Here is a 19,660-nt window from a genome sequence, read left to right as displayed (position 1 = left end):
GATTTTTGCTGGGTCTAGGATTCTATGTTAATGGTTTTATCTTTCAGTAGTTTAAGGATATTCTATGTGCACTCTGGCACCGCTCCTGTCATCCTTACTTTTGTTTCTCTGTATTTGTATCTTGTTTCTCTGGCTCCTTTTAATATTTTCCTTTTTTTAATGTTTTTATTTATTTTTGAGGGAGAGAGTATGAGTAGGTGAGGGACAGAGAGAGAGGGGGACAGAGGATCTAAAGCAGGCTCTGGGCAAAAAGCAGCAATCCCATGCTGGGCTCGAACTGACCAACCATGACATCATGACCTGAGCCGAAGTTGGACACTCAACTGACTGAGCCACCCAGGTGCCCCTGCTTGTATTATTTCCTTTTTGTTACTGGTCCTCAACAATTGCGTTTTGATTGGAATTGCTGTGTTTTGTTTCATTTTTCTCTTGCTTGGGATTTTTTTAGTTTCTTGGATCTGTGAGTTTATACTTCTCATCATAAATAGAAAATTTTGGGTTATGATTTCTTCATATATGCATTCCATTCATCAATCTTTCTCCTCCCCTTTGAGACTCTAAGGACACATACGTTAGGCTGCATGGTGTCCTGCAGTTCAGTGATGCTTTGTTCTTTTTTACCCCAGTCTTCTATCTTTCTGTGTTTCATTTTGAATAATTTCTATTATTGTGTCTCCAAGTTTACTAATCTTTTTTTTTTTTTTTAAGTAATCTCCAATACCCAACGTGGGGCTCAAACTCATGACCCTGAGATCAAGAGTGGCATACTGTACTGACTGAGCCAGCTGAGCACCCTAAACTTACTAACATTTTATTCAGCAGTGTCCAATCTGCTGTTAATCTCATTCAGAGTATCGTTCATTTTAAGCATTGCTTCTTTTTTCATCTCCAGAAGTTTGATTTGGGTCCTTTTAAGATCTTACATACCTCTTATCATGCTCACACTTTCCTCTAACTTTTTGAAGATATGGAGTTGTATTATAATAGCTGTTTTAATGTTCCTAATTAATTTAACTAATTCTGTCACCTGTGTCATTTCTGGGGCTGTTTCTATTAATTTTTTTTTCATTATAGGCTGTATTTGCCTGCTTGCTGGAATGCCTTCTAATTTTTTATGGCATGCCATTGTGCTGTGGTTTTCTTGTATAAACATTTTTGGGCTTTGTTCTGGGATACATTTATGTTACTTGGAAACAGTTTGAGCCTTTCAAGTCTCACGTTTAAGCTTTGTTGGGCAGGTCCAGAAGAGCCCTTCATTTACGGCTTATTGGCCCAACTGCTAAGGTGATAACCTTCTGAAGACTCTACTCGATGCCCTACATATGAGGTCTTTCCACTCTATCTGGTTGGAACACAAATTATTCCTGACACTGTGTGACTCCCAAGTTTTGTTGTGCTTCTTCTTTTCCAGTGATTTTTTTTCCTCTGGCCCTGGTAGTTTTCTCACATGCCTGTACCGATCAGTACTCAGCTGAAGACTCAAGAGGTACTCTCCCAAGCTCTTCTTTTGTGCAGCTCTCTCCTCTGGTTTTCAACCTGAAATTCTGATGTTTTCACCTCCCAGATCTTCCAACTCTGTTTCCTCTGCTCAGAGAGGTGACCGAGCTTTGCTTGGGTTCCTCCTCCCTATGCTGCAGCCTGAAAAGATCTGCAGCCAGAGCAATTATAGGAATCACCTTGTTTATTTCCTTCTCTGAAAAATCTCTGTCCTGCACTGCCTGCTCTTTGATCCCTGAAAACTATGACTTCATACATTTTGTCCAGTTTCTAAATTATTTTAGGTGAGAGACTAATTCTGGTCTCTGGTGATAGCAGATATCATACCATATATTTTTTTTATTTCCTAATTTAAGTTTTTTGAATCATTTCTCAAGATGGAAGAAGCTAATAAAGTGGGAAAGGCAAAAAAGCCTGAAATGAACAATTAAGAAACGCAAGAAACAATCACGATACTTTGACAAAATGTAGTACTAGCTAATAACTAAATACCCAAAGCCTTTTAGAAAACATGTCAAAAACCCTTTTAATCATTACCATATCTCAACTTTACAGCTTCAAGTATTAAACAGACTCTAGCACTGGCAGCTTTTTGAAAACCCACCCTTCAGTGCAATTTTACCTGTAAGTAAAATTGGAAAATTTTTCTTTAAATTATGAAAGATATTGAGCATGAAACTTAATTTTCAAGTGACCAGATTTTACTCTAATGAAGCCAAAGATGAGTATGGTCGTTTTTCCAGCACAAGTTATAGAATGATAGAAGAAATTACTTTAAAAAGAAATTTTTCAGGGGTGTCTGGGTGGCTCAGTCAGTTAAGGGTCCAACTTTGGCTCTGGTCATGATCTCATGGTTCGTGAATTCGAGCCTAGCATCAGGCTGTGTGATGATGACAACTTGGAAACTGGAGCCGGTTTCAGATCCTGGGTCTCCCTCTTTTTCTCTGCCCCTCCCCCGCTCATGTGCGCGGGCTTTCTCTCTCTCTCAAAAATAAATAAACATTAAAAAATTTGTAATAAATAAAAAAGAAAAGAAAAATTTCATGGGTTCCTGGGTGGCTCAGTTGGTTGAGTGTCTGACTTTGACTCAGGTCATGATCTCATGGTTTGTGAGTTTGAGCCCTGCGTCAGGGTCTATGCTGACAGCTTGGAGCCTGGAGCCTGCTTCAGATTCTGTGTCTCCCTCTTTTTCTGCCCCTGCCCTGTTCTCACACACACTCTCTCTCTCTGTCTCAAAAATAAACATTTAAAAAAATGAAAGAAAGCTTTCAAAGTGAAATAATAAATATATTTTCCCCTGTGAGGGGGAAAATCACCTCAGATGAGTTATCTCACTTTTTCCAAACAAAGAAATAATCAGGCTGACCAAAGGCATGGAAAGTTTCAAACACACATAAAGGGTGGTACAACTGAAAAGGGCTTGTAATACAGCAAGCTGGCCACCAGGCTTAATCACCTAAAAGCTGTATTGTCAGCATTCCTGTCGAATGGATGAATGAGCCCAGAAAGATACTTCTGATAAAAAAAAAGGAAGGCATAGTAGAAATGTTACTATGTAAGAGTGCCAAAAGGCAAGAGAGGTGGTAATTATCCTTCACTAATCACCTAAAAATACAGCATCTTCTCCTTTTTGAGGGTCCCAATGATCCCCACCTGCTGACTTTCGCATCTTTCTGTTATTCCCTCCCATTGTGTGTTGGCTGGACCCAGTGACTTGCTTCTCATGAATAGAATATGGCAAAAGTGATGGAAAGGTGTGTCTGAGATTAGTTTACAAAAGACTATGACTTCCATCTTCCTCTCTCTCTCTCTTGCTCTCTCACTTGCTCATTGTGATGGAGGAGACTGCCATGTTGTGAACCGCTCAGTGGTTAGGTCTAGGTGGCAAAGAACAGAGGGCAGCTTCCAGTCAACAGTCAGAGAGGAACTGAGGCCCTTAGTGCAACATACTGAGAGGAACTAAATCCTACCAATGTCCTCCGAGTAAGATAGAAGTGGATCCACCTCTAGTCAAGCATTAAGAACACTAAAAACACTGCAGCCACAGCTAACACCTTGACTGCAGCCTTGTGAGAGACCCAGAGTCAGAAGACCCAACTAAGCCATGTCTACCTTCCTTACCCATAGACGCTATAAGAGAGTAAATGTCTATTGCTTTTATTCATGAAGTGGTAACTTGTACAGCAATAGAAAACTAATATAGATTCCATATGATACATAGTAACTTATCCCTAACTCAAATTTCACTTAAGAAGAAGTGAATATGCATCTGAGAAGATTTATTCTTTACCCAGTCAAGGTAGTTATTGTCCAGAAAAAGCTTAGATACATGCCAAGTGATTGTATCATGATCTCACTTCTGAGTTTAGAAATTAATCTGAAAGAATTGTAGTTTCCAGTCATATTTTTCCATTAAGAAACTATGAGGTTCTATTTTTATGAGCCATAAGTACAATTTTCCACTATTCTGAAAAATAATATACTCCTAGCTCTGTAGTAACTATGGTTGATTCCGGAAATAAGTATTCTGTAGTGGAAATTATCAGAACTGTGTATTTGAATAGACCTAGCTATTTAAATAAACAGCCACCATTTTGTGAAAATTCAGAAGGAGAACAAATGATCTGACAATTCTCATAAATAGTTCATTTAAGAAATTATTCTCGGGGCACCTGGGTGGCTCGGTCAGTTAAGCATCCAGCTCGTGATTTCAGCTAAGGTCATGATCTCACGGTTTGTGAGACTAAGCCCCAAGTGGACTCCTTGCTGACAACAAGGAGCCTGCTTGGGTTTCTCTCTCTCCCTCTCTCAGTCTGCCCCTACCCCCCTGCACAGAGATGCTCTCTCTCTCTCAAAATAAGTAAGTAAACTTTTAAAAGAGTTATTCTCAAACTAGTGGATATATTGATGTTTCTATAGTTCTTTAAAATCTACTTCTAGATTTTATATGCTCTTTGGTGTATATGATACATTTTACAATAAAAACCAAGTTAAAAAAATCAAACAAGCCTTCTGCCTTCTTCTGATATTTAAGACTTTATTTAAAAGTCAAGCTGTAAAGGGTGCATATGGTAGTCATCTGAAAAAAGATGTGCCTTCTAAGCTTCTATTAAGTTTAACATACTTTAGTTCTCCTAAAATTTTTTAAGTTACCTGTTTACCAAAGATCCAACCACTCAGGTCCTCCAAAATTAATCCTTTTGTTTTGTTTTGTTTATTTTTGACGGGGGTGGGGGAGGGGCAGGGAGAGAGAGAGAATCTTAAGCAGGCTCCATGCCCAGCATGGCACCCAGTGCGGGGTTTGAATCCTACAACCCTGGGATCGTGACCTGCGTGGAAATCAAGTCAGATACTCAACAGAATGAGCCACCCAGGTGCTTTTTAGTCCTTTTGTTTTAAAAGATAAAGGTGAAAAAGCAAAAAATAAAGAGAAGCCACACAATAAGAAAAAAGGTAAATTGCTTCTGCAGTTACCTCCTTTTTTCATCTGCCACAGGTTTAAACATTTGTCTACATGGATTGATCTCTTCCTTTTCTCAAATATTCAGTCAGAATACCTGAATCTCAGAATTCAGATCAGATCAGTCTGAATCTCAGAATTCAGTCAGAAGGGCTACTTCTGACACTGATATTATGAACCCCACTATGCATTTATTACTCATTCTGAGTATTACTATTAATATCATCATTCATTGAAGCAGTAATGCATGCTACCACTTTAAAGTTTGGAATTAGATTAAATTTGCAACTCTGTTGGCACATCTGGATTGTTTTACAACTGGATGCCTTTGGGGCTTTTGTTTATAGTATTTTATAAATGCAATGCTGTTTTGGTTTTTATTTTTTTACTCTTTTTGAATTACGGCTTTAGTTTTCATTCATTCAGAAAATATTTATAGACCTTTTACTACATATCTGGAACTATTTAAGATAGGTATGCAGCAGTGAACAAGATAAGCAAGGTCACAGTCTTTTTGGGGTGTATATCTTTTTTTTAAGTTTATTTATTTTTGAGAGAGGGAGCGTGAGCAGGGGAGAGGTGGGGGGGGGGGGCGGGGACAGAGGATCCAAAGCAGGCTCTGTGCTGACAGCAACAAGCCTTTGCAGGCTCAAACCCAAGAACCGCGAGATCATGACCTGAGCTGAAGTCGGACGCTCAACCGACTAAGCCACACAGGCGCCCCGTAGGGTGTATATCTTAACTGGGAGAGGAGTGGAGGTGGAGGGTGCTAGGCAAGTAAAATAAATTACCAACTGAAGTTTTGCACTACATAATATTTTTCTTTTTTTAATATTTTACTTACTGTCATTTATTTATTTTTATTTTAGAGAGAAAAAGAACATACAAGTGGAGGAGAGGGGCAGAGGGAGAGAGAGAGAATCTTAAGCAGGCTCCACACTTAGTGCAGAGCCCAATGAGGGGTTTGATTCCTCGACCCTGGGATGATGACCTGAGCTGAAATCAAGAGTCTGACACTTAACTGACTGAGCCACCACCACTATATATATATATACACTATATAGCATAGTATATACTACATAGGTATACTATTTACTATACAGTATACCTGTATATTACTATTTAGTATACAGTATACCTGTATATTTACTATATAGTAGTATAGTAAATTTACTATACAGTATTTACTATACAGTATACCTGTATATTACTATATATATATATGTGTGTGTGTATATATATATATACACACATAAATATGTGTGTGTGTGTGTGTATACATATATACACACACACACATATATATGTAGGTCATGAATACATATATATACATGTATATATGTATATACTGATACAGATTTGTAAAAGTGACAATAATACACTCATGCTCCCTTCTCTAAGTGTGTCTTAACAGATTAAACCACACACTTATGACATCTATACATTATATAATCAACATCTTAAATAACAGCTTTGAATCTCTCAATGATAGGTTGCACTGCATGAAAAATCAAGATATAGGCACTTAATGCCATACTCATTAAAACAAGGAGGGATTAACTCTCATCATGTATATACTCAAATCAAAGTTAATGCCACTTGGTTTTCTTTTTCTTTCTTTTAATAAAAATTATATAGTTTGCCATTAAATATCTTTGAGTAGACCTGATCTTTCAGGTCATGAATATTTTTTTTTAATTTTTAATATTTATTCATTTTTTGAGAGACAGAGACAGTGCAAGCAGGGGAGGGCAGAGAGAGGGAGACACAGAATCCGAAGCAGGCTCCAGGCTCTGAGCTGTCTGCACAGAACCCGACGCAGGACTCAAACTCATGAACCGTGAGATCATGACCTGAGCTGAAGCCAGATGCTTAACCTACTGAGCCGCCCAGGTGCCCCTCAGGTCATGAATATTTAATGAAAGTAACAAAATTAGTTATCATCTTTGAAGGGGAGAAAATTCAGGTAAGAAAAGACCTATTCTGTCCACCTACAGTAGACTGCTTAATACTGCAAGGAAGGCATTTAGCAAGAGCACACTGGAGATAAGAAGTGCCCAGGGCTTTCTCCTCTTTGATCTACATATTGTGCTTCATGTGCCAAGGGTGTGACACCATCTTAAACACAATCTTACCTTTCCCCCCTCAGACACCAAATTGACAGGGTAGAATAGATGGAGCACTATATCTCTTTTCTGCTATGGCATACCAGGGAGAAAAATCTCTATTATGTAATTTTCTGTATCTTCAAAACAAATCAAGCTTCAAACAGGAAATATTGTCACCCCTAGAAAAGTTCTACCCATCAGAATATGAGATCCTCATATGTTGCTGATAGTAGTGTCATAAAAGCCTTAAAATGTTTAAAGACCTTGACTAAGCACTTCCATCTCTGGGAACTTAAGAAAATAACCAGATATTTATAGAATTACTTACATATGATGGTTCATCACAGTATTGTTTATAATGGTTAAACATTGGAAACAAACTAAATGTCTAATAGAGATTAAGGACAGAGCAACCATATTCTGAAATGATAATCAGAAGTAGAAGAATATGTCAGAATGTGAATAAATATTCACAATGTATTGTTAGGTTAAAAAATGAGGTTACAATATATAGAAAAGTGTTTAATTGAAAATCAAATGTCAGTAAATGTCACAGATTTCACAGTAGACAGCAGTAAGCCAGTCACTCGTTTCAGACATCACTCTAAATCAGAATACTTATGTAAGGAACAATCCAAAGTTAAGCTCTTAGATAATGTGCATGCTATTATGCTTCAGAAGATTCAGGGGATACATTTTTGGACAGTTATCAGTAATTTCAATATGTTCCTTTTTTACATTGACCCTATTTGAGATTTGTGACTAGCAAATATTAATGTATCTCTGCTCTTAAATCACGAAATTCATTTATTCCTTGTGGATATGTGAAATCACGTGGTTGCTTGTTTCTGCTTGAACAATATGAAATGCCTTTCTTCATTAGGTGGGATTCATGCATCTAATTTTCCATGGAAGATTAATGACAGCATAATATACAATATATGAGTAAAACCTAAATGGAGATGCTGTTCACGGTAGACTTGTAACATTGATATCATTACCTTGAAATTGGTGTTTAGGGCCTCATTCTTCTGCATTTTGTATGACTAAGAAATATTTTGAATTTTATAAATAAAATGTTATACCAATTGGTCTTGAAAGAAAAAGTGGTGCCAATCTATTAAAATACTGATGCATCTTTATAATAGTAATAGATAGAAGTAGAGAATATTAGTTGATGTGGTTGAAATGAAGAAACCTTCACAGATATCAGTAGAAGATAGCTAGCTAACTCTTTCCTAAAAAGGCATACAGGGGCGCCTGGGTGGCACAGTCGGTTAAGCGTCCGACTTCAGCCAGGTCACGATCTCGCGGTCCGGGAGTTCGAGCCCCGCGTCAGGCTCTGGGCTGATGGCTCAGAGCCTGGAGCCTGTTTCCGATTCTGTGTCTCCCTCTCTCTCTGCCCCTCCCCCGTTCATGCTCTGTCTCTCTCTGTTCCAAAAATAAATAAACGTTGAAAAAAAAATTTAAAATAAAAAGGCATACAATTGTACATCAACATTTCTTAATAATTACTTCAGGCCTGAAAATTATTGAAATCCTTACTCCTAGGTCATTATATTAGAACAAGAATGCTTCTTGAATGCTTATAATCTATATTTTGAACAAGGATTATACAGTGGATTTGAAATTTAAAAAAAAAAAGAGGTCACAGAGTATTATATAGAATATGATCCCAATTACACATGTGTTTGTGTATATGTGTATAAATGTACATATAAATAAAAATGTTTAAAGTTATATGCCAGATGTAAACAGTGATTATCTCAAAGGTGGCTTTTTTCTTTCTTTCTTTCTGCTTTTCTGTGTATTTCAAACTTTTTTTTTTAATGTTTATTTTATTTTTGAGAGAGAGAGAGACAAAGCGTGAGCAGGCGAGGGGCAGAGAGAGAGAGAGACACAGAATCTGAAACAGGCTCCAGGCTCTGAGCTGTCAGCACAGAGCCGGATGCAGGGCTTGAACCCATGGACCACGAGATCATGACCTGAGCCAAAGTGAGATGCCTAACTGACTGAGCCACTAGGTGCCCCTGCATATTTCAAACTTTTAAGAATGAAAAGCTGGTAGGGGCGCCTGGGTGGTTCAGTCAGTTGAGTGTCTGACTTGGGCTCAGGTCATGATCTCACGGTTCATGGGTTTGAGCCCCATGTTGGGCTCTGGGCTGACAGCTCAGAGCCCGGAGCCTACTTAGGATTCTGTGTCTCCCTCTCTCTCTGCCCCTCCCCCACTCGTGCTCTGTCTCTCTCAGCCTCTCAAAAATAAAGAAACGTAATAAAAAAAATTTGTTTAAAGAATGAAAAGTTGGTATTCCTTTTGTTGTCAAAGAAAAGTACAGCAATTTTTAACAAAGTTCTACTTTCCTGAAGTTCCATTATTCTCATTTGGCATCACTCTTCCCATCCTCACTTTCTGAATGTCTATATATTGTCTATATCTTCGTAGTATCAATTGTCAATGTCTGATATTTATCAGAGATTCACCATTATAGGATTACGAGCTTCCAATTTTTCTCAAGGTACCTCTCCATTTAACAAGTATTTGCTAAATTAAACTAAATACATTTATCTTTCTGTTAGCCTAGCCTCTGTGACAGAGCTGCAAGGTAGAACTGTGTGTAATGGGGGCTTCAGGAGTAGGAGGGATAAATTAATATTATGCCAAATATTAATGCCAAACACTTAATAATTTCTTTGCAAAGCAATATTACAAAAATGCAATGCTGTATGCCAAGGTGAAATAGAAAATGTTCCAGAAAGGAGTGGGAACATTGGGAAGCCAACTAAACAGAAAAGTGTTGGGGCCCCTCCCCCAGAAAAAATCTTAAGGGTCTGGGAACTCTTTCTTTTTTTGCTTCTTCCTTCCTTTTTTTTTTTTTTTTTTTAAGCAGTTATTATTTTTAGTTACTTATTTCCTTTTGGGCAACTCTATAGTGAGAAAAGTTTTTTCTTTCCCCCTAGCTCAAAGTTTAGGTATCAAACATGTGAATGAGCCAGTGCCTTCTCTCAGGGAGAGTGCAGCTCCAGGGAATGAAGACCAGGGATCTCTAGCTATCAATCTTGGGGGTGGTCCTAGAGAGTTAGAGCCTGTGCCTATTGAGAGAGACCGGAAGCCAAACCAGTGTGTGGGTCCGGAAGAGACCCAAAGACTAAGAATGGTCCTTGGTCACCTGTGGTGCTAGGAGTGAGATCACAGAGAAACAGCATGCAGCATCATTGACTGGCCAATTATTGGATTTAGGGATTAGCAGCAAAAACAAAACAGAACACATTGGGGACAACAGCATACGCATCTGAGGTGGTGACAGAGCTGGGATCTCTATTCTCAGGAAATTAGTTATTAAAATGGCCCTTTATGGGGCGCCTGGGTGGCTCACTCGGTTAAGCATCCGACTTCAGCTCAGGTCATGATCTTGTGGTTCATGGGTTCCAGCCCTTCATTGGGCTTTGTGCTAACAGCTCAGACCCTGGAGCCTGCTGTGGATTCTGTATCTCCCTCTCTCTCTGCTCCTCTCCCCACTCATGCTCGTGCTCTCTCTCTCTGTCTCAAAAATAAACATTTTTTAAAAATAATAAAAATAAATAAATAAAATGCCTCTTTACTGGGCACCTGGCTGGCTCAGTCAGTGGAACATGTGACTCTTGATCTCAGGGTTATGAGTTCGAGCCCCACATTGGGTGTAGTGATTACTTAAAAATAAAACCTTTAAAATAAAATAAAATGCCCCTCTGCAGAAGAAATTACCAAAAAAAAAAAAAAAGACACAATACAGGTTTAGGGGAGGACAAGAGTAGGGGGAGTTACATGTGTACATAACACAGGACTGTGTTATCATCCACAACCCCACCACAGAGAGTTGGGGTGCAGCCACCAGTGGCAGACAACTTTCATCAAAAAGTAGACAGCTGTAACTTTAAGTCTCCAATGTGCTAGCCAGGGTAAGAGCCACTACTTCCATTAAGAGAACATAAAACTGAAAGCTGCAAATGACACTTTTTCTATTCTGTGCTTTGCTTTCCAGCAAGTCACGTGTTTATCAGACTTCTCTTTATTTAAAACTGGGTAATACTTCTTTCTCACCTTGCAGGTGCCTCCTGAAATACAGTCAACACAATGCTGTGCTTTGGCTACTTGTGTTTTTTAAGAATAAACCAAAATCAGCAATTTTAATCAACCACATTGGACCAGATTGGGAGAGAAAGACTAATGTGTTCCAATTGCCTCGTTCCTCTTTATGACCAAGCAGGAAGTTTCAGAGCAAACCTCCACCTCTCAGGAAGTTTACGTCAAAATGAGTATTGACATCCTGTTTAATAGAGTCTTAAATTTTTTCCTCACTTCCAGACACTCACCATTTGAATTAAAATGTTTGAGTAATCTGTCCTGAAATTATGTTTCCTTTGACTCTCAGAAGACTATGTCTAAGTGACAAATGGAATATCTCTATGACTAATAATGATAAAAGTTAAAGGTTTTTTTTTAGTAGTAAGTACCTGTAATTATAACTCTTATTTATATCAGTATTCCCTACCCCTTATTCATTTGATCTTTCAAGTAGGCCCTTGTTAATTTTATTCTGATTCATTAGTTATGCCACCAATACACTAAAAACAAGCAGATGAAACCCTGAGTAGAACATTCTGGTGCTTCCCTCCAGGACATACTATGTAATACTGAAGTGAGAGAGGTGAGGTGCTGGTGGCTCTGGATCCTCTAGAAACCGGCTGTATGATTTGGCTGAGTCTCATAACCTCTCTGGCTTCAGCTTTCTCACCTGAAAATGAGGTGTGTGGTTAAATGATTGTCAGTACATCCTGTGCAATTGTACGATGGAGAAGTGGAAATCTTTATCTCAGATACTGTAAAGTCATACTTCTTAAATTAAAAAAAAAAAAAAGTACTCTAAGTGTAAGCCTCAGTTTGCATCTTCCTAAGTGTATTGGTTAGGATTCTTTAGGGTTGAAAGTAACGGAAATCCAAATGGACCTTATTTAGATAAGAAGGCAAATCTATTTTAAAGATATAGAAGCATCTCACAGAACTCAAGGACAAATAGTCAACTGCACATAAGGAACCAGGAAGACAAATGTCCAAAGCACTCTCCTTCTCCAGTCTCCCCCTCTCTTTGTACATGTGCTTCATTCCACCTCCTCTCTGTAGACTAGGTTCTTCTGCTTCCCTTGACCACATCATGAAAAAGAGGACAGCCTGGAAGCTCTTGAGTTTAAAAGTTATAGTCCAGGCATAAAAAGAGAAATGGCTCATTTAGTCCAAATACCATAATTTAGTCCAAATTCCATATCCAGAAAAGGCTCTGATTTGTCTGTATTAGGACAGATGCCCACCCCTGGACTAATTGACTGCCATGTAGGTTTGAGGCCAGTTAGATGGAACATAACAGCTTTCACCAGAATCCTGAGGGAAAGTAGAGAAATTTTTAGAGATGGGAAATAAATAGAAAATCCAACAGACATTCTTGCACTAAAATTCCACTTAACACAATAGTATTTTTTCATTTTGAAATAATTATAGATTCACAGGAAGTTGAAAAATTAGAACAGAGAGGTTCCACCTAGTTTTCCTCAGTAGTAGCATTTTACATAACTATAGTATGATATCAAAAGCAGGAAATTGACATTGGTATAATCCATAGAATTTATGCAGATTTCACCACCTTTACAGGCACTCATTTGTATGCGTGTATAAAAATCTATGCAGATTTATCACATCTTTATAGATTTGTGTAACCAACACCATCATCAAGATACAGAACAATTTGGTCAGCACAAAGACCCCGTGCACAAATGCACAGTTCATTTAATTTTCATGAAGTAAATTCACCCATGCAATTCAGTGCAAGAAACAAAATCACCACCATTTCAGAAGACCTCCTTATACCCCTTTTCAGTCATTACTCTCCGTTAAGAGTGAATCACATATTATGTACTCTTTTGTATCTGACTTCTTTTGCTCAATATTATGTTTGTGGCATTCATCTATAATTGCTTTATATAATTATGGCTCACTCATTCTTTAAGGAGCTTAATTTTAACATTTTTTGAGGTTATATGACATACAGTAATCTGTACATTTTCAAAGTGTACAATTTGATGAGCTTTGATATATGTACCTATATCTGTAGCAATACCACAATCAAGATAATGAACATATCTACTTCCTCAAAATATTCCATGAATTTTTCAATTTTTTTTAATATTTATTCATTTTTGAGAGACAGAGAGAGACAGCGAGTGAGCAGGGGAGGGGCAGAGAGAAAGACACAGAATCTGAAGCAGGCTCCAGGCTTTGAGCTATCAGCACAGAGCCCAAAGCAGAGCTCAAACCCACCAACCATGAGGTCATGACCTGAGCCGAAGTCGGACACTTAACCAACTGAACGTCCACCAGGCACCCCTATTCCATGAATTTTTTAAACTAAGAATGGTTGGAAAAAAGTGAACTTCTTAGGGCTACATTGACTTTCAAATCTTTTGTGGAAGGTTGGGATAATTACTTTTCTCTATTGTTAGGACTTCAATGAGAAAAGTTCTTATATATGTTCTATCAAAAAAATATCCTGCTTTACAAGATCATAAATCTAAATAATTATTCTAAACTGCCACCTGAAGTGGTTTTATGAAGCAATGTTACTTGTGACTGCTGGAGACAAATAGGAAATCCTGATATAAAAGCAAACACAATCCACACACACACAAACGTGTACACATACATGCATTCATGCAAAAGGACTGACTGGACCAAAATCCTGGATGCACTAAGGTCCAAACCCCAAACTGTAAATAGAATAATAGTGTTTGGAGGGCTATAGGCCAAAGGACATTTACTCATTTTATATACATATAAAACTTACATAGCACTATTCTTAAATGTGTACAAACATAGTTGTTAAAATGAACAGTTCTTCGCATTCATTGATTCACATATCCTCAAAGCTTCTCAGTAACTTTCCTTAACTGACTTGGCCCATTTTGTGAAAGGATATAAAGAACTCTGACTAAAGTTTAAGAGCAGTTCAAATGCATGAAACTGGAATTTAGTTATTCTCTTCATTCCATTGCTTAGGTCATGGAAAACTGTCCCTTGAGCTTCAAACTACTGTTGCTCTCCAGAGACAATAAGCACCACACATCTGTAGAAAAGTGGATGTACTAAATAAAGTGAGTAAAAATCTGTATATATATTATTTTGCTCTGTTCCTTTCCTATAGGCGATCTAAAAGGAAATATTTTCATATATAAACATTTACAGAACTCCCCCTGTCCCAAGTACGGGGAGCAGGGTGCAGGGGGAGGGATACAAAGACAAATAGCACAAGGTTTCTGTGCTTAGGGAGTTCGTGTGGGTTTTTTTGTTTGTTTCAAGTTTTTATTTAAATTCCAGTTAGTTAACATACAGTGTAACATTAGTTTCAGGAGTAGAATTTAGTGATTCTATATAACACCCAGTGCTCATCATAACATGTGCCCTCCTTAATCCCCATCACTCATTTAGCCCTTCCCCCCACCCACATTCCCTCCAACAACCCTTAGTTGTTCTCTATAGTTAAGAGTCTGTTTTATGGTCTGTCCCTCTCTTTTTCCCCCCATGTTCATCTGTTTTGCTTTTAAATTCCACATATGAGTGAAATCATATGGTATTTGTCTTTCTCTGACTGACTTATTTTGCTTAGCATAATAGTCTCTGGCTCCATCCACATCATTGCAAATGGCAAGATTTCATTCTTTTTGATGGCTTCATAATATGCCATTGCATATATGTACCACATCTTCTTTGTCCACTCATCAGTCGATGACTCTTTCTATAATTTAGCTATTGTTGATAGTGCTGCTATAAACATCTGGGTGCATGTATTACTTTGAATCAGTATTTTTGTATCCTTTAGGTAAATACCTAGTAGTGCAATTGCTGGGCCCTAGGGTAGTTCTATTTTTAACTTTTGGAAGAATCTCCATACTATTTTCCAGAGTTAGGGAGTTTATGTTCTAATGAACACATCTACCTACCTTATAAGGGAATAAATAGTCTTTGCATTTTTTAATTGAAATATAGTTGACATGCAATATTATATTAGTTTCAGGTGTACAACATAATGATTCAACAAGTCTATACATTACTCAGTGCTCACCACAATTATTCACCATCCCTGTCACCATACAGTGTTACAACAATATAGTTGACTATATTCCCTATGCCATACTTTTCATCCCCATGACTTATTTATTTTATAACTGGAATTTTGTACCTCTGATCCCCTTCACCTATTTCTCCATCCCCTCACTACCCCTCCACTCTGGTAACCACCAGTTTGTTCTCTGTACTTATGAGTTTGTTGCTGTTTTTGTTTTTTAGATTCCACATACAAGTGAAATCATATGATATTTGTCTTTTTCTGTCTGACTTATTTCACCTCCAAGATCTATCCATGTTGTTGTGAATGGCAAGATATCATTGTTTTTCTATGAATGAGCAATATTCCATTGTATATATTTATCACATCTTCTTTATCCATTCATCTATGATGGATACTTAGGTTACTTCCGTATTGAGGCTATTATAAATAACAATTTGGGGTGCCTGGGTGGCTCAGTCGGTTGAGCGTCCAACTTCGGCTCAGGTCATGATCTCACGGTCCGTGAGTTTGAGCCCCGCGTCAGGCTCTGTGCTGACAGCTCAGAGCCTGGAGCCTGCTTCAGATTCTGTGTCTCCCTCTCTCTCTCTGCCCCTCCCTTGCTTATGCTCTCTCTCTCTGTCAAGAATAAATAAAACATTTTTTAAAAAAAACAAACAAAAGTAAGTAAATAAATAAATAACATAATTTATGCAATAAACCTAGGAGTGCATATATCTTTTCTAAATAATGGTACTATTTTCTTTAGGTAAATACCTAGAAGTGGAATTACTGGGTTTTATGGTATTTCTATTTTACATTTTGTGAGGAAACTCCATACTATTTTCCATAGTGACTGTACCAATTAGCATACCCACCAATAGTGCATGAGAGCTCCCTTTTCTCTACATCTTCACCAACACTTGTTATTTCTTGTCTTTTTGATACTAGCCATTCTGACTGGTGTGAGGTGATATCTCATTGTGGTTTTGATTTGGATTTCCCTGTAATGAGTGATATTGAGCAAATTTTCATGTGTCTGTTTGCCATCTGTATGTCTTCTTCGGAGAAATGTCCATTCAGGTCTCCTCTGCCCATTTTTAATCAGATTATTTGGGGTTTTTTTGGTGTTGGGTTATATGAGTTCTTTATATATTTTGGATATTAACCCCTTAGATGATATATACTTTGCAAATATCTTCTCCCTTTCTGTAGATTGTATCATTTTGTTGATGGTTTCCTTCATTCTGCAAAAATCTCTTACCTTGATGTGGTCCCACCTGTTTATTTTTACTTTTTTGTTTTTGTTTCCTTTGCTTGAGGAAACATCCAGAAAAATATTGCTAGGGCTGATGTCCAAGAGATTACCACCTATGTTTTCTTTTAGGGGTTTTATGGTTTCAGGTCTTACATTTAGGTCTTTAATCCGTTTTGAGTTTATTTTTCTGTATGGTATAAGAAAGTGGTCTAGTTTTATTCTTTTGCATGTAGTTGTTCAATTTCCCCAGCACCATTTATTGAAGAGACAATCTTTTCCCCCATTTTATATTCTTGCCTCCTTTGTCATAGATTAATTGATTGTATAAGCATGGATTTCTTGCTCTATTCTGTTCCATTGATCTATATTTCTATTTTTGTGCCAGTACCATACTGTTTTGAATATGATAGCTTTGCATTTTAATTTATTTTTAATTTGTTTTTGTTTTTTATTTTTGAGAGAGAGAGTGCAAGAGCATGAGCAGAAGAGAGGGGCAGAGGGAGAGAGAATCTCAAGCAGACTCCAAGCTCAGCACAGATCCTGACATGGGCCTCAGTCCCACAACCCTGGGATCATGACCTGAGCCAAAATCAAAAGTCAAATGCTCAACCAACTGAGCCACCCAGGAGCCCTTATATATTTTTTTCTTTTTCTTTTTTTTCCCCTGTATTTTAATTTAAAACATAATGCTGTAAGTGCTAGAGTTATTTAAATTTTTTCTTGTTGAAATATGAGATGTTATAAACTAAGAAAAAAACTTGAAAAATCTGACCAAATGCAGAGACATCCAGATGCCTAAAGAAAGGATTTTTTATATATTTTTATATTTTTCATAGAGGATAATTATTAGAAATGTCTATGGCATCTCAACACATCAAGTGTCTTCCTCTGTATGCATGTCATTAACACTTGTTATTAGGATTGAAGGTGCTAGAGAGAAAGTTTGCTAATATAGACAAAATGAAACCAATAATTTGGAAGGGATTATTACAATTATTATCCTATCAAGTTTTAATCATTTAATATCAACTGGAAGTCTACCATGGGCAAGTTTTCCAAAGAGGAGAACCATTTCCAAAAATCATTCTCATTATTGACATTAAAAGGCACTTTTAAATTAATCTGTGTATGGGGCGCCTGGGTGGCTCAGTCGGTTGGGCGTCCGACTTCAGCCAGGTCACGATCTCGCGGTCCGGGAGTTCGAGCCCCGCATCAGGCTCTGGGCTGATGGCTCAGAGCCTGGAGCCTGTTTCCGATTCTGTGTCTCCCTCTCTCTGCCCCTCCCCCATTCATGCTCTGTCTCTCTCTGTCCCAGAAATAAATAAACGTTGAAAAAAAAAATTAAAAAAATAAAAATAAAAAAAATAAATTAATCTGTGTTCAATATTTATATTTTCCTATATTATGGAAACAGACTATACCCTCCACAAAGGCTCGAGGGCACCAATACAAAACCAGGTGTGTACCTAATTGTAATTATCACGCTAAAAGTCTTTTACTGTGTTATTTATTAAAGATCATCAAATTTATAGATTTTGCTTCTGTTGACATATCTTCTTAATCAATAGCATAAGTAAAATCTATTCGCATATAAAAATAAATCGTTTTAGTTTGGTAAAGTGATAAACTGTGATAAAAACCTATTCACTGTTGGTTGTGTTGGTTGGACATATTTTACCTTGTATATTGATGTCTGTTGCCAATGTGTATTCGATCAGAGTCTGTGCTCCAGAACAAAAAGCTTCCTATTGCTCCTCTAGTCACTTTCAACTTTGTAGACTCATCAGGAAGCTCTTAAGTAAATAAGCATTTAAATTGAAAGCAATGAAATTGTATTTTGTATTACCTGATACAGCTTCCACATATCCCACCTGCTCCATTCCTCTCATGTGCTGAACCCACTCTTTGTGTCCCTTACTATCAGTATCTGAGGAGTTGAACCTGCCACACAAACCAGCCCAGAACAAGACCATCTCCAGATGAGGCTGTCCCCTGCTGTACCTCACTGAAGTGATTGATAGTTGAAGAATTGTAAGGAAGAAGAGAGTGGTCAAAAGACCATAAAGACAGAGCAACATGATTTTCAGCAAGGGAAGAAAGGTAGATTCTGCATACTGTATTCTGACAAATTTAACATTAGTACCAGGAAAAAGTTGAGAATGGGTTTCCATAAATGATTTGAGTGCACTTACAGGATAGGACAGGGATCATTTGGAGCCAGCATGCGTTTACTGAAAGCAGGGTAAACCACACTAACTTTATTTCTTTTTCAGATAATATTGGTAGATTAGTGGTAAAGGAGAATGCTATATGAAGAGTATAGAACATGTCAACTCTTTGTTGACATGATGAAAAACTATGGATCAGATTATAATGCAGTTAGATCTTGCCTGAAGACTTTGGCTCCAAAAAGCAGATAAATGTTTTCTTGGACAAGTCCTTCATTTATGCTGTAGGGATCGGTCATGGTCTCTATTGCACTTCACATTTAATTAATGGTTTGATAGAAACTCACATGTATTTGGTTTGAATAGATCATATGTAGTTAAGAGTTACTAATTTGTTCATTGACACTAAAAAGTTATTTGATAAACCATTGTAAATGCCAGCATTTCTGTTAAAAATTGACTCTACAAGTATAGTTCAGGTAAACAGGTCCTTCAGCAGTATCTGAAGCAGTATCTAGAAGGACAAGAATTTTAGTAAACTACAACCTTGGGCTTTATTAATGAAAATTCAGTGTGTAGAACCAGAGAGACATTGGCCCCGTCTATTCTTGTTTGGTCAGACAACATCATATTTTCAAAACAGCATTGAGGGGTGCGCCTGGGTGGCTCAGTCGGTTACGCATCTGACTCTTGATTTGAGCTCAGGTCATGATCTCGCAGTTTGTGCAGTCAAGCTTCGTGTTGGGCTCTGTGCTGACAGTGTGGAGTTTGGGATTCTCTCTCTCCCTCTCTCTCTGTCCCACCCCTACTTACACTCTGTCTTTCTCAAAACAAATGAATAAAAATTGTAAAAAAGCATTGCTAAGCCAAAAGTATCAAAGGAGGCCAACCAGGGTAATAGGAATTTGAACCTATGTCTTATGAAACCGCTGAAGATACGGTTTTGTCAAGGGGAGAGGGATCAATATATTTTCAGGTATCTGAAAGAGAGTTATGTGGCAGATATTAAACTTGGTATTTGTGACTTTAAAGAACAAAGCCAG

At 37.6% G+C, this 19,660-nt stretch overlaps 1 long non-coding RNA gene across 5 annotated transcripts; it reads left to right on the top strand.

The window, feature by feature from the left end:
- Window positions 1-314: 314 nt before the first annotated feature.
- On the top strand, window positions 315-19,340 carry LOC121031645 (uncharacterized). 5 transcript variants are annotated; one of them, XR_005790817.1, is made up of 6 exons: window positions 315-1,486; window positions 2,053-2,121; window positions 11,151-11,548; window positions 14,147-14,241; window positions 17,864-17,907; window positions 18,374-19,340. It is a non-coding gene; the product is annotated as an uncharacterized LOC121031645 (long non-coding RNA). The 5 variants fall into 5 exon arrangements; XR_005790819.1 differs by lacking the exon at window positions 11,151-11,548; XR_005790818.1 differs by lacking the exon at window positions 17,864-17,907.
- Window positions 19,341-19,660: the final 320 nt, after the last annotated feature.

This window comes from Herpailurus yagouaroundi, unplaced genomic scaffold (genome assembly GCF_014898765.1).
Source record: "Herpailurus yagouaroundi ecotype Mexico unplaced genomic scaffold, PumYag 141, whole genome shotgun sequence".
Taxonomy (NCBI): Eukaryota; Metazoa; Chordata; class Mammalia; order Carnivora; family Felidae; genus Herpailurus; species Herpailurus yagouaroundi.
The sequence above is the reverse complement of the archived record's forward strand: the minus strand, read 5'-3'. Positions and strand labels throughout refer to the sequence as shown.